This window comes from Ranitomeya imitator, unplaced genomic scaffold (genome assembly GCF_032444005.1).
Source record: "Ranitomeya imitator isolate aRanImi1 unplaced genomic scaffold, aRanImi1.pri SCAFFOLD_1430, whole genome shotgun sequence".
NCBI lineage: Eukaryota > Metazoa > Chordata > Amphibia > Anura > Dendrobatidae > Ranitomeya > Ranitomeya imitator.
The window spans coordinates 23,515-37,717 of record NW_027194105.1 but is presented as its reverse complement, the minus strand read 5'-3'; the positions used below and the strand labels follow the sequence as shown (position 1 = coordinate 37,717).

The 14,203-nt window shown below is 56.5% G+C and overlaps 1 non-coding gene across 1 annotated transcript; it reads left to right on the top strand.

Annotated features, from left to right (window-relative positions):
- Positions 1-11,675: 11,675 nt before the first annotated feature.
- On the top strand, positions 11,676-11,827 carry LOC138654663 (5.8S ribosomal RNA). The gene has a single exon (XR_011316440.1). It is a non-coding gene; the product is annotated as a 5.8S ribosomal RNA (ribosomal RNA).
- Positions 11,828-14,203: the final 2,376 nt, after the last annotated feature.

Genomic DNA, 14,203 nt, shown 5'->3' with positions numbered 1-14,203 from the left:
GTACTCCAGAGTTACAGATTTTGGGTTCACAAAAAATAGAAACCGTGCTACGTTTGATACCTCCTGTTGACAGTTTGGGACCCCATGGGTAACTGTTAGGTACGAGTGGAACCCCTTTAACATGGGGTGATTCAATGAGTGACGCTTGTACAATCCGGCGGCCTTGGTAGCCGTGCGGTTTTTGTCTTTCCATTCCCTTTTCTGGATACTTAAATTGCTGCCATCCATGACCTCCTCATTGCCTATGCGGTCAGAAATGCTCCCTGTGTGGTCAGGCTCAGGGCACGGGTCTCCCTCCCGACTGTCTACCGGCCGTAAAAGGAAAGGCACATCCATCTCATCCGAATCTAGCTTTGGCGTGGGGCATGGGTCTCCCTCCCGACTGTCTACTGGCCGTAAAAGGAAAGGCACATCCATCTCATCTGAATCTAGCTCTGGCGGGGGGCACGGGTCTCCCTCCAGACTGTCTCCCGGCCGTAAAAGGAAAGGCACATCCATCACATCTGAATCTAGCTCTGGCATGGAGCCTGGGCGGAGCTCCGGATTGTCAGTTGGTACCTGAGCGGGCCCTTCACAGGTCAGTGGTGTGATTTGTGACTCAAACCTAGGCTTGTTTGCTATCAAAAAGCCGCGACCTTCTAAGAAGGCTACAGTCTCCTCCAAGGATTGGAGGGGCTTGAGCTCACTGAATTGGATTGTTGTCCCCTTGTTGGCGATACAGCGAAGTTGATACTTTGCGGAGGCTATGGCGGTTTTTATCTCCGAATCACCGTGTGACCTCAGGCATACCCTTCTCAGATGTGTGGATATATATTTGGTTACCCTGTGGCACACGGGGCATGTAAGTGGTGTCCGTGGGTGCCTGCGGGGGAGACACAAGCAATAAAACCGGTCACCTTGCCAGCAAGTGTACAACTCCACTACAAGGTACATTCATGTGTCTCTACGTGGCCGACAAATGTCTTCTACTCACCGCTCCATTGCGAAGGGTTTCCCGCAGTCAAACAGAGCGTCTCGTAATAGTTTATTAAAGTGCCGTGTTTCTCTGTGTCTTGAACTGTGGCAAATGATTTTCCTCCGCGCGAGTCAGCCACGCAGGTGAAAGACGCCAGCTGAGGTGATTGAAATTAACCGGATGTGTTTTGCCGTACTCTGATATAGGTCACCACGGGGGTTGAGTCAGCCCAGGGGGTGGCACCTCCACGGTCGCTAAACATCCGTAGGGTTGATGATATATCCCTCACCTGATCCACCTGCTGTAATCACCTATACGGCATCACGGGAGATGACTCAGCCCCAGGGGTGGCACCTGACCGGATCCACCTGCCATAATCGCCTATACGGCATCACGGGGGATGACTCAGCCCCAGGGGGTGGCACCTACACGGCTGTCGATCAGTCATATCTGTAACGGATTGGGTACTAACTGGATCCATCGATCCCAGTCAAAGCACGGTGGCTCACTTGTTAGCGCTGCGGCCTTGCCGAGCTGGCGTCTCGGGTTCGAATCCTGTTGTGTCATACATTCAGAAAGGGAAAAATCTCAGGTGTTATGTCAAGGACACTTCCTTAGACATTTTTAGAAAAATTTTGAGACAATCCCGATTTTGTAAAAAAAAAAAAATCTCACATTTTCCCTACTTCAACCTCATGGGTCGTCAATATGTTGTAAAGTACCCCAAGATAGAGACCCAAGTGTGGGTAAAGTGTCTGGTTCATGGGCACAAAGTTGAATTTTCAGTGAAAATTTGTCGGAAATCCGCTGTGGACATTGGCTGGGCGCGTGACCCGAGTGAGAGAGGCGAATCTGGGTGACCCGAGCTTGGCAGGACCCTTCCCACGGGGGTCCTGGTTCTCTGGAGGTAATCACTGTCAGAAGGGCACATCTTGAGTCCTCACCCAGGTGAGGGCTCTTGGAAGGCGGACGCCCTTCTGTCTTTGTCCCCCCAGAGCAGGCTCGGTGTTTATCGGAAGTCTTCTGCGGACGTTGGCTGGGCGCGTGACCCGAGTGAGAGAGGCGAATCTGGGCGACCCGAGCTTGGCAGGACCCTTCCCACGGGGGTCCTGGTTCTCTGGAGGTAATCACTGTCAGAAGGGCACATCTTGAGTCCTCACCCAGGTGAGGGCTCTCGGAAGGCGGACGCCCTTCTGTCTTTGTCCCCCCAGAGCAGGCTCGGTGTTTATCGGAAGTCTTCTGCGGACGTTGGCTGGGCGCGTGACCCGAGTGAGAGAGGCGAATCTGGGCGACCCGAGCTTGGCAGGACCCTTCCCACGGGGGTCCTGGTTCTCTGGAGGTAATCACTGTCAGAAGGGCACATCTTGAGTCCTCACCCAGGTGAGGGCTCTCGGAAGGCGGACGCCCTTCTGTCTTTGTCCCCCCAGAGCAGGCTCGGTGTTTATCGGAAGTCTTCTGCGGACGTTGGCTGGGCACGTGACCCGAGTGAGAGAGGCGAATCTGGGTGACCCGAGCTTGGCAGGACCCTTCCCACGGGGGGTCCTGGTTCTCTGGAGGTAATCACTGTCAGAAGGGCACATCTTGGGTCCTCACCCAGGTGAGGGCTCTCGGAAGGCGGACGCCCTTCTGTCTTTGTCCCCCCAGAGCAGGCTCGGTGTTTATCGGAAGTCTTCTGCGGACGTTGGCTGGGCGCGTGACCCGAGTGAGAGAGGCGAATCTGGGCGACCCGAGCTTGGCAGGACCCTTCCCACGGGGGTCCTGGTTCTCTGGAGGTAATCACTGTCAGAAGGGCACATCTTGAGTCCTCACCCAGGTGAGGGCTCTCGGAAGGCGGACGCCCTTCTGTCTTTGTCCCCCCAGAGCAGGCTCGGTGTTTATCGGAAGTCTTCTGCGGACGTTGGCTGGGCGCGTGACCCGAGTGAGAGAGGCGAATCTGGGTGACCCGAGCTTGGCAGGACCCTTCCCACGGGGGGTCCTGGTTCTCTGGAGGTAATCACTGTCAGAAGGGCACATCTTGGGTCCTCACCCAGGTGAGGGCTCTCGGAAGGCGGACGCCCTTCTGTCTTTGTCCCCCCAGAGCAGGCTCGGTGTTTATCGGAAGTCTTCTGCGGACGTTGGCTGGGCGCGTGACCCGAGTGAGAGAGGCGAATCTGGGTGACCCGAGCTTGGCAGGACCCTTCCCACGGGGGGTCCTGGTTCTCTGGAGGTAATCACTGTCAGAAGGGCACATCTTGGGTCCTCACCCAGGTGAGGGCTCTCGGAAGGCGGACGCCCTTCTGTCTTTGTCCCCCAGAGCAGGCTCGGTGTTTATCGGAAGTCTTCTGCGGACGTTGGCTGGGCGCGTGACCCGAGTGAGAGAGGCGAATCTGGGCGACCCGAGCTTGGCAGGACCCTTCCCACGGGGGTCCTGGTTCTCTGGAGGTAATCACTGTCAGAAGGGCACATCTTGGGCCCTCACCCAGGTGAGGGCTCTTGGAAGGCGGACGCCCTTCTGTCTTTGTCCCCCCAGAGCAGGCTCGGTGTTTATCGGAAGTCTTCTGCGGACGTTGGCTGGGCGCGTGACCCGAGTGAGAGAGGCGAATCTGGGCGACCCGAGCTTGGCAGGACCCTTCCCACGGGGGTCCTGGTTCTCTGGAGGTAATCACTGTCAGAAGGGCACATCTTGAGTCCTCACCCAGGTGAGGGCTCTCGGAAGGCGGACGCCCTTCTGTCTTTGTCCCCCCAGAGCAGGCTCGGTGTTTATCGGAAGTCTTCTGCGGACGTTGGCTGGGCGCGTGACCCGAGTGAGAGAGGCGAATCTGGGCGACCCGAGCTTGGCAGGACCCTTCCCACGGGGGTCCTGGTTCTCTGGAGGTAATCACTGTCAGAAGGGCACATCTTGAGTCCTCACCCAGGTGAGGGCTCTCGGAAGGCGGACGCCCTTCTGTCTTTGTCCCCCCAGAGCAGGCTCGGTGTTTATCGGAAGTCTTCTGCGGACGTTGGCTGGGCGCGTGACCCGAGTGAGAGAGGCGAATCTGGGCGACCCGAGCTTGGCAGGACCCTTCCCACGGGGGTCCTGGTTCTCTGGAGGTAATCACTGTCAGAAGGGCACATCTTGAGTCCTCACCCAGGTGAGGGCTCTCGGAAGGCGGACGCCCTTCTGTCTTTGTCCCCCCAGAGCAGGCTCGGTGTTTATCGGAAGTCTTCTGCGGACGTTGGCTGGGCGCGTGACCCGAGTGAGAGAGGCGAATCTGGGTGACCCGAGCTTGGCAGGACCCTTCCCACGGGGGGTCCTGGTTCTCTGGAGGTAATCACTGTCAGAAGGGCACATCTTGGGTCCTCACCCAGGTGAGGGCTCTCGGAAGGCGGACGCCCTTCTGTCTTTGTCCCCCCAGAGCAGGCTCGGTGTTTATCGGAAGTCTTCTGCGGACGTTGGCTGGGCGCGTGACCCGAGTGAGAGAGGCGAATCTGGGCGACCCGAGCTTGGCAGGACCCTTCCCACGGGGGTCCTGGTTCTCTGGAGGTAATCACTGTCAGAAGGGCACATCTTGGGCCCTCACCCAGGTGAGGGCTCTTGGAAGGCGGACGCCCTTCTGTCTTTGTCCCCCCAGAGCAGGCTCGGTGTTTATCGGAAGTCTTCTGCGGACGTTGGCTGGGCGCGTGACCCGAGTGAGAGAGGCGAATCTGGGCGACCCGAGCTTGGCAGGACCCTTCCCACGGGGGTCCTGGTTCTCTGGAGGTAATCACTGTCAGAAGGGCACATCTTGGGTCCTCACCCAGGTGAGGGCTCTCGGAAGGCGGACGCCCTTCTGTCTTTGTCCCCCCAGAGCAGGCTCGGTGTTTCTCTGTAGGATGTCCCCACCGGTTTGGTTTTTGTGTTCCGAGATGTATCCTTGCAGCTTGGCCGAAACAAACATTTGCCGTTTTCGGTGGCGACAGCCATGACCGCGGCGAAGCACTTTGGGCGCGGCCGGGATGCGCACACCCCGCTCACCACGTTTCAGTCGCTGGCTGAGTGGACTCCGTAGGGGGGCTTAATAGTCGGCCCTGTGGAAGTCGGAGGGGGGCTTAATAGTCGGCCCTGCGGAAGTCGGTGGAGGGCTTAATAGTCGGCCCTGCGGAAGACGGAGGGGGCTTAATAGTCGGCCTGTGGAGGTTGTCTGTGGGCTTAATAGTCACCCTGAGTACGCCATAGCGACTCTCCAAGGTGGGGGCACAGTGTGCGTTCCATGGGCGGAAAGTTTAATTTTGAGCGAAAAACCGTATTTTCGCACTGTAAAAAATGTCAGACTTCCAGGCGGGGGAAAACCGCAGGAGGCGTACCGAGGAGGCTTCCAGGAGCCTGGGGAAGATTTTCCAAAAGTGTCCTTGACACTTAGAAATATTTTGAAAAAAATCACGATTTTGTGAAAATTGACACGTTTCCCCTACTTCCACGCCAGGGGGGCGTCAATATGTTGTGAGGTACCCCAGGACAGTCGCCTAAATGTGGGTGAAGTTTGCGAGTCACGGGCGCAAAGTCGAATTTTGGGTGAAAAACCGCGTTTTCATACTCTAAAAATTTCAGACAAGTGTCAGACTTCCAGGCAGGGAGAAACCGCAGGAGGCGTACCGAGGAGGCTTCCAGGAGCCTGGGGAAGATTTTCCAAAAGTGTCCTTGACACTTAGAAATATTTTCAGAAAATCACGATTTTGTGAAAATTGACACGTTTCCCCTACTTCCACGCCAGGGGGGCGTCAATATGTTGTGAGGTACCCCAGGACAGTCGCCCAAATGTGGGTGAAGTTTGCGGGTCATGGGCGCAAAGTCGAATTTTGGGTGAAAAACCGCGTTTTCATACTCTAAAAATTTCAGACAAGTGTCAGACATCCAGGCAGGGAGAAACCGCAGGAGGCGTACTGAGGAGGCTTCCAGGAGCCTGGGGAAGATTATCCAAAAGTGTCCTTGACACTTAGAAATATTTTGAAAAAAATCACGATTTTGTGAAAATTGACACGTTTCCCCTACTTCCACGCCAGGGGGGCGTCAATATGTTGTGAGGTACCCCAGGACAGTCGCCCAAATGTGGGTGAAGTTTGCGAGTCATGGGCGCAAAGTCGAATTTTGGGTGAAAAACCGCGTTTTCATACTCTAAAAATTTCAGACAAGTGTCAGACTTCCAGGCAGGGAGAAACCGCAGGAGGCGTACCGAGGAGGCTTCCAGGAGCCTGGGGAAGATTTTCCAAAAGTGTCCTTGACACTTAGAAATATTTTCAGAAAATCACGATTTTGTGAAAATTGACACGTTTCCCCTACTTCCACGCCAGGGGGGCGTCAATATGTTGTGAGGTACCCCAGGACAGTCGCCTAAATGTGGGTGAAGTTTGCGAGTCACGGGCGCAAAGTCGAATTTTGGGTGAAAAACCGCGTATTCATGCGCTAAAAATTTCAGACAAGTGTCAGACTTCCAGGCAGGGGGAAACCGCAGGAGGCGTACCGAGGAGGCTTCCAGGAGCCTGGGGAAGATTTTCCAAAAGTGTCCTTGACACTTAGAAATATTTTCAGAAAATCACGATTTTGTGAAAATTGACACGTTTCCCCTACTTCCACGCCAGGGGGGCGTCAATATGTTGTGAGGTACCCCAGGACAGTCGCCTAACTGTGGGTGAAGTTTGCGAGTCACGGGCGCAAAGTCGAATTTTGGGTGAAAAACCGCGTTTTCATGCGCTAAAAATTTCAGACAAGTGTCAGACTTCCAGGCAGGGGGAAACCGCAGGAGGCGTACCGAGGAGGCTTCCAGGAGCCTGGGGAAGATTATCCAAAAGTGTCCTTGACACTTAGAAATATTTTCAGAAAATCACGATTTTGTGAAAATTGACACGTTTCCCCTACTTCCACGCCAGGGGGGCGTCAATATGTTGTGAGGTACCCCAGGACAGTCGCCCAAATGTGGGTGAAGTTTGCGGGTCATGGGCGCAAAGTCGAATTTTGGGTGAAAAACCGCGTTTTCATGCGCTAAAAATTTCAGACAAGTGTCAGACTTCCAGGCAGGGGGAAACCGCAGGAGGCGTACCGAGGAGGCTTCCAGGAGCCTGGGGAAGATTATCCAAAAGTGTCCTTGACACTTAGAAATATTTTGAAAAAATCACGATTTTGTGAAAATTGACACGTTTCCCCTACTTCCACGCCAGGGGGGCGTCAATATGTTGTGAGGTACCCCAGGACAGTCGCCTAAATGTGGGTGAAGTTTGCGAGTCACGGGCGCAAAGTCGAATTTTGGGTGAAAAACCGCGTTTTCATGCGCTAAAAATTTCAGACAAGTGTCAGACTTCCAGGCAGGGGGAAACCGCAGGAGGCGTACCGAGGAGGCTTCCAGGAGCCTGGGGAAGATTATCCAAAAGTGTCCTTGACACTTAGAAATATTTTGAAAAAATCACGATTTTGTGAAAATTGACACGTTTCCCCTACTTCCACGCCAGGGGGGCATCAATATGTTGTGAGGTACCCCAGGACAGTCGCCCAAATGTGGGTGAAGTTTGCGAGTCATGGGCGCAAAGTCGAATTTTGGGTGAAAAACCGCATTTTCATACTCTAAAAATTTCAGACAAGTGTCAGACTTCCAGGCAGGGAGAAACCGCAGGAGGCGTACCGAGGAGGCTTCCAGGAGCCTGGGGAAGATTATCCAAAAGTGTCCTTGACACTTAGAAATATTTTCAGAAAATCACGATTTTGTGAAAATTGACACGTTTCCCCTACTTCCACGCCAGGGGGGCGTCAATATGTTGTGAGGTACCCCAGGACAGTCGCCCAAATGTGGGTGAAGTTTGCGAGTCATGGGCGCAAAGTCGAATTTTGGGTGAAAAACCGCATTTTCATACTCTAAAAATTTCAGACAAGTGTCAGACTTCCAGGCAGGGAGAAACCGCAGGAGGCGTACCGAGGAGGCTTCCAGGAGCCTGGGGAAGATTATCCAAAAGTGTCCTTGACACTTAGAAATATTTTGAAAAAATCACGATTTTGTGAAAATTGACACGTTTCCCCTACTTCCACGCCAGGGGGGCGTCAATATGTTGTGAGGTACCCCAGGACAGTCGCCCAAATGTGGGTGAAGTTTGCGAGTCATGGGCGCAAAGTCGAATTTTGGGTGAAAAACCGCATTTTCATACTCTAAAAATTTCAGACAAGTGTCAGACTTCCAGGCAGGGAGAAACCGCAGTAGGCGTACCGAGGAGGCTTCCAGGAGCCTGGGGAAGATTTTCCAAAAGTGTCCTTGACACTTAGAAATATTTTGAGAAATTTCCGATTTTGTGAAAAATGACCCCTTTCCCCTACTTCCACCCTAAAGGGGCGTCAATATGTTGTAAAGCACCCCGAGACAGAGACCTAAGCGTGGGCAAAGTTTGGGTCTGATGGGTGGAACACTGAAAAAAACGCGATTTTCCACTTAGAACAAACATAGAACTTTCAGACTTCCAGGCGGGGGGAAAGCTCTGAAGCTGTACCGAGGACACTTCCATGGCCCCCGGATCGATTTTCAAGAACGAGTCCTTGGGACTTTGAAATTTTTCGGCGATGCGTTTTTGGCTTCCGGGAGCCGCAGAACGTTGGGAAATTCGTTCCGCTCGCCGGCTCCAGGTGTTTCGGGCTAGTCCAGGCCCCAGCTACGCCGCCTGGCCGCCAAATTTCGCAAAATCGAAAAAAAAAAAAATAGAACCGGAATGAGGAATTTCTGGCCGCCGGATCCGCCGCACAGCTCCAGGAAGTCGGACACTTTTCGGCTTCGCTCCCTTAAAGTGTGGGTCGGTGTTTCGCCATGCAAATACCCACTTTTGCACACCAGCTGCAGGATATAGGAGAGAGGGGTACCTCTCGGGCCCGACTGATTTCCGATGTTTTCGTGGTTCCTCAAGTCGGGTAGGCGGTTTGGCGAGTACCCCCCTGTTTGCATGGAAGTCCGCCCTCGCGTCGACACCAGGCTTCCGCGGCTCCAGGGGGACTCTTGCCGGTCGTCTGCCCCAAGTCAGAGACGCGTTTCCCGGGTCGCCTGAGCCTGAACGGACCCTCCCCAAGCGTGTTCTGGTTCTCCGAGGGTGACGGATGTCAGAAGGGAGGCAGATCTGGAGTCTTCGTCCCGAGGAGGGCTCCAGGAGGGCGGATTGCACCCCCTGACTCGGTCCCCTCAGAGCAGGCTTGGCGTTTCTCTGTGTCGGATGTCTCCCGCTTCCACGCCACCGGGGAGACCTATGAGAGAATCGCACTGTGACCCGGATTCCGTCTCGAGGGCGCCCGTAGCGTGTCGGAGAGGGACCTCCAGGACTATCGGGCATGTTTCTTCCCCGTCTCCCCGAGGGGAAGGATGGCAGCGGGTGGGGTTTCTCACCCATGCCCCCCACCGGCTCTTCCTCCGATCGATTTGGCTCAGCGCTCCCGGGTGGGGAGGTGGTGCCGCTCGCTCGGCCCGGGCTTTGGAGCCCGCGTCGGTCTAAGGCGGGCGGTCTCCTTCCTCTTTTACCCCCCCGGGATTCAGGCACGCATCCTTGGGCGTGCACGCCGGCAGTCGCCTCCCGTTCGCAGGACGGTGGCTGCCGTGCAGAGGGGGAGTTTGACCCGAACTGTGGTACGGCAGGGGTCCGACGACCCGCGCGGGCGAATGGCGGGGCGCCCACCCACCTCGGCGTGGGGGCCCGTCGTCCGAATCGCTCCCCGCGCGGGGTAGCACAACGATCTTCTCCGAGGGCGGCCCTTTGACTTCCAGATGCGCAGCTCGCCCGCGGAGGCCCGTGCCGACCCCCACCCAGCGTCCGATGGGCGGCCTCCGCGGTGGGCATCGGCGAGAGCGGCGGCGGTGGGTGGCGCTTCCACGCCACCGCCGAGCTCCGCGTTCTCCAGTCTTTTCCCGAGCCCCTACGATAGTGGGGGGACGACAGACGCGTGGGGAGGCAGGCGGAGTGGGTTCTCACCGCGTGGTGTGCCCGGCCGAACGCCGTCGCCTTCCCCGCTCGTCCGACGTCCTCCGAGGCGGCTCGGAAGGGAGCGCGAGAGGGAGAGAGCGAGAGAGAGAGAGAGAGACCAAGCGGACGCCCCAGAGCGAGAAGGGAGGATGGAAAAGGGAGAGACGAGTGGGGCAAAAAGAGTTTTGGCGAAGGGGAGTACCCGGCGAACTGCCGCCCCGGGCTTCTTCTGTTCTCAACAGCGGAGGCACGGCTTTGGGGGGGAGACGCCGCTCGGTTGGGGCTCCTTTGAGGTTACGGGCAAGAGCCCGGGACGAGGGACTACGCCATAGGGCGACGCCGACACGGCCAGGCCAACTGCGCCCCCCGTGCGACCTCCGCGTCGCTGGCGGGCTCTGCGCCTGAGCCGCGGTGGACCCCGACGGCCAGCCCCCCTCTCCCACTCCTCGCGCCCGTCCGCCGGTGGGTCGAGGACCCCCCGCGGCGGAGGCAGGTCTAAGCCAGACGGAGGCCCCGCATAGGCCCCCCACCGCCCTGGCCCCTCTCCCCAGCAGCGACTCTGTGTGTCGCCCCGGGAGCGGTGGGTCACGAGGCAGGGTGGCCGTGGCGTCCTCCGAAGGCCAGTCACCTACGGCCCTCCCCGTGCAAGGGGTGGTTTTTACAACAGATGCCCTCCGATCGGGAGGCCGGGTCTAAGCCAGATGGTGGCGCCGCATAGGCCCCCCACCGCCCTGGCCCCTCTCCCCAGCAGCGACTCTGTGTGTCGCCCCGGGAGCGGTGGGTCACGAGGCAGGGGAGCCGTGGTGTCCTCCGGAGGCCAGTCACCTCGCCCTCTCCGTGCAAGGTGGGTTTTTTTCCAGACACCCTCCGCATCGGCCGCCTCGCACCGTACAGCGTGCACGATCTCCCCAGTGGCACTGCACTCGCCGTTCAGGCTCCTGTTTTCCTCCGGAAGGTGACGCCCCGGGATGCCCGCCTGCCGGCACGGACGACGAGGAGGATTTCCCTTCCTCCGGGTGCCCTTCCCGCTGCGGGGCTTCCTATCTGGCTTCTCTCCCTCGATTGATTAAGTCCCTGGCCTTTGTACACACTGCCCGTCGCTACTACCGATTGGATGGTTTAGTGAGGTCCTTGGATCGGCCCCGCCGGGTTCGGCCAAGACCCATGGTGGAGAGCCGAGAAGACGATCGAACTTGACTATCTAGAGACAGTAAAAGTCGTAACAAGGTTTCCCTAGATGAACCTGTGGAAGGATCTTTAATGGGCGAGTGAAAAATACCGATGAGGTGCAGATCAGGAGGCCAGCCGCCCGCCAAATCCCCGAAGGGTACCGAACGTGATGGGGGCGGTGGTAGGTCTCTTTCTGCTTCGCCAGGGCGCTCCGCAGGGTGGGGACGGTGAGGGCACGTGAGGACAGCGGGCGGGCGACGTCGGGAGGGTGCGGGGAGCCCCTCTCGCTCCGTCGCCCAGGAAAAAGACGCCCGGCCTCGCGCCGACGATTGTTGCCCTGCCGCTGCCTGCCGAGGAAAAATAAGAAGCCCCCCGCGTACGCGAAAGGCCGTCCCGGGTACCATTCTCCTGTGCGCTCACACACCCCTCCCCGGGGTATGTGGGTCTGGGCGGTAGGTTGAGAAGCCTCGAGCCCTCCTTTGTTCTCCTCCCCGCTGGAGGGAGGGACGGGGAGGCCGAGCGCCCGGGCAACAGGGCCGAGATTTGAAAACAACCCTCCAAAGCATCCCAGTCTTTTGCGGCCGGCTGACACGAGAGTGAAAAGGGGGGCGCCTCCGAGTGTCCCCAAACCAGAAAGCGCGACTCTTAACGGTGGATCACTCGGCGCGCGCGTCGAAGAACGCAGCTAGCTGCGAGAATTAAGTGTGAATTGCAGGACACATTGATCATCGACACTTCGAACGCACCTTGCGGCCCCGGGGTGCTCCCGGGGCTATGCCTGTCTGAGGGTTGCCCCTCCATCTATCGCCTCCATGGCGCAGCTGGGGTCCCCTCGCAAGGGTGACAACGAGGGAGGCCTGAGGCTCCGTGCCCTGATGGTCTCTTCTCCTTTATCCCTTACGTCCCCCCAAGGCCAGACTCACCTGCCCTGGGCCCACCTGATGGGGTTTACCATCGTCACTCCCCCCGTTGCGACGTGAAACCCTGTGGCGCAATGAAGGTGAAGGCCGGGGCGCTCCGGCCGAGGTGGGATCCCGCCGCCCGCTCCGGGGGGTTGACACGGCGGGTGCACCATCGGCCCGCCTCTGTCGGGGAGGTGGAGCATGAGTGCGCGATAGGACCCGAAAGATGGTGAGCTATGCCTGGGCAGGACGAAGCCAGAGGAAACTCTGGTGGAGGTCCGCAGCGACCCTGATGTGCAAATTGGTCATCTGGGTATAGGGGCGTTTGTAGATGTGCTTGGCCCGTACGGGGATCGAACCCACGACCTTGGTGTTATTAGCACCACGCTCTAACCAACTGAGCTAAATGGCCATAGGTGTGGTCCCTGGGTATAGGGGCGAAAGACTCACGGAGACCACGGGCAGACGTACAGGGGCCTGATCAACCCCTGGACCGTACGGGCTGCTGTGCCTGCCGCAGGCGAGAAGCGAGAACCCCTTCGGGGCACGGAGACTACAACCGGACGTACGGGGGTCTGACCCACCCCTGGACCGTACGGTCTGCTGGCTGCCGTGCCTGGTGCAGGCGAGAAGCGGGAACCCCTTCGGGGCACGGAGACCACAACCGGACGTACGGGGGTCTGATCAACCCCTGTACCGTACGGGCTGCTGGCTGCCGTGCCGTCCTCAAATTGCTTGGCCTAAACAAAAGTCAATTTTTTGTGACAACAGTGATGACCGTGACATAGCACTGGAGGTGTACCCCAAGACAGTGACCTAAGTGTGGGTGAAGTCTGTGGTTCATGGGCGGAAAGTTGAATTTTGGGTGAAAAACCATACTTTCACACTTTGAAAATTTCAGACATGTGTCAGACTTCCAGGCAGGGGGAAACCGCTGGAGGTGTACCGAGGACACTTCCAGAAGCCTGGGGAAGCTTTTCTGGAAGAGTCCTTGACACTTGGAAAATTTTGGGCAATTTTCTGAGAAAAAAAAAAAATCACATTTCCCCTTACCCCCCACCCAAGAGGGGCTTCAATATGTTGCAGAGTACCCCGAAAGGGTCCCCAAAGTGGGAGAAAAGTGAGGCAAGTCAAAGAGGCAAAGATGAATGTACATTTGAATAATTTTATTAATGTCAGATAAAAATTGACATATTCACAAGGGCTTTGTTCTCCTGATTGGGATGAGCCGAATATTCTTGAGACTATACTCCTCAGTAGAATCGGATGACTCGGTATCACTTTCCGTGAGGTCTACCACCTCGTTATCCAATTCACTGGTTGATGCCATTACTGGCGACATAATTTTTGCGTCCTCATGATTTCCTGCGTTGAACACTAGCTCTTGGGCACGGCACATATCGGTCAGGGTCTTCTCCCGGTAAACTCTCTCGGCCACATCGTTTGTATGTGCCAAGTAGCGTGCAAACAAGCGCTTTTCGCAATCTGTGTATTGTGACAAAGTCCATGTCTCGCAAATCCGCCGTACAAGGTGGCTGGTGATGTTTGGGAGGTTGTAGCTACGGAGGAAAGCACATTGTTAGTACTGGTTGCTACTTATGGCTGTGGGTCACTTGACTTGTGGCTACCTTACCTTGAATGGTATCGTCTGAGTCTCATGGATGGATTTTTTATGACCTTCCCGGTACACGTCACGAAAAAGTTTGTGATAATCTTTCGGCCAAAGGTAAAGACCGGTCTGACATATTCCGCATACGCATTGAACCACTGAAAAAGAAAAAAAATATATATATATGTTACTCTCCAGTCTGGGGGCACCCCTCCAAAAGGTTTTACATGGGGACAAGAGAGTGTTTTGCTCCCCACAATGAGTGGGGTTGCCTGGGTTCCCTGGCTTTGAGAAAAGCTTACCGATTCCTCTTCCTCTGAAAGTACAAAAGTTGCTACCTGAGAGGTGGAGCACTTGTGAGTCTTCACACCCACAATTGTCTTGCGTCTTCCTTGGTACGTGTGATGGATCCTCTCATTCCACTCTGAAACCTACGATGTGAAAAAAAAAGGTGGAAAAATATTGAACCGGTTCAGCAAATACCGCTGACCCACAGGGCCCGACGACTTACCGTCATGTTACGAACAACACCTGGTCTTTGGAGATGTTTTAGAATCAGAAGGGCCTCGAGGTACAGTACCACTTCCCGGCGATCTACTTCTGATCCGCCATCTGTCACAGCCTCGATGCTAGCTAGAAATGTTGGCCTTGCCTCCT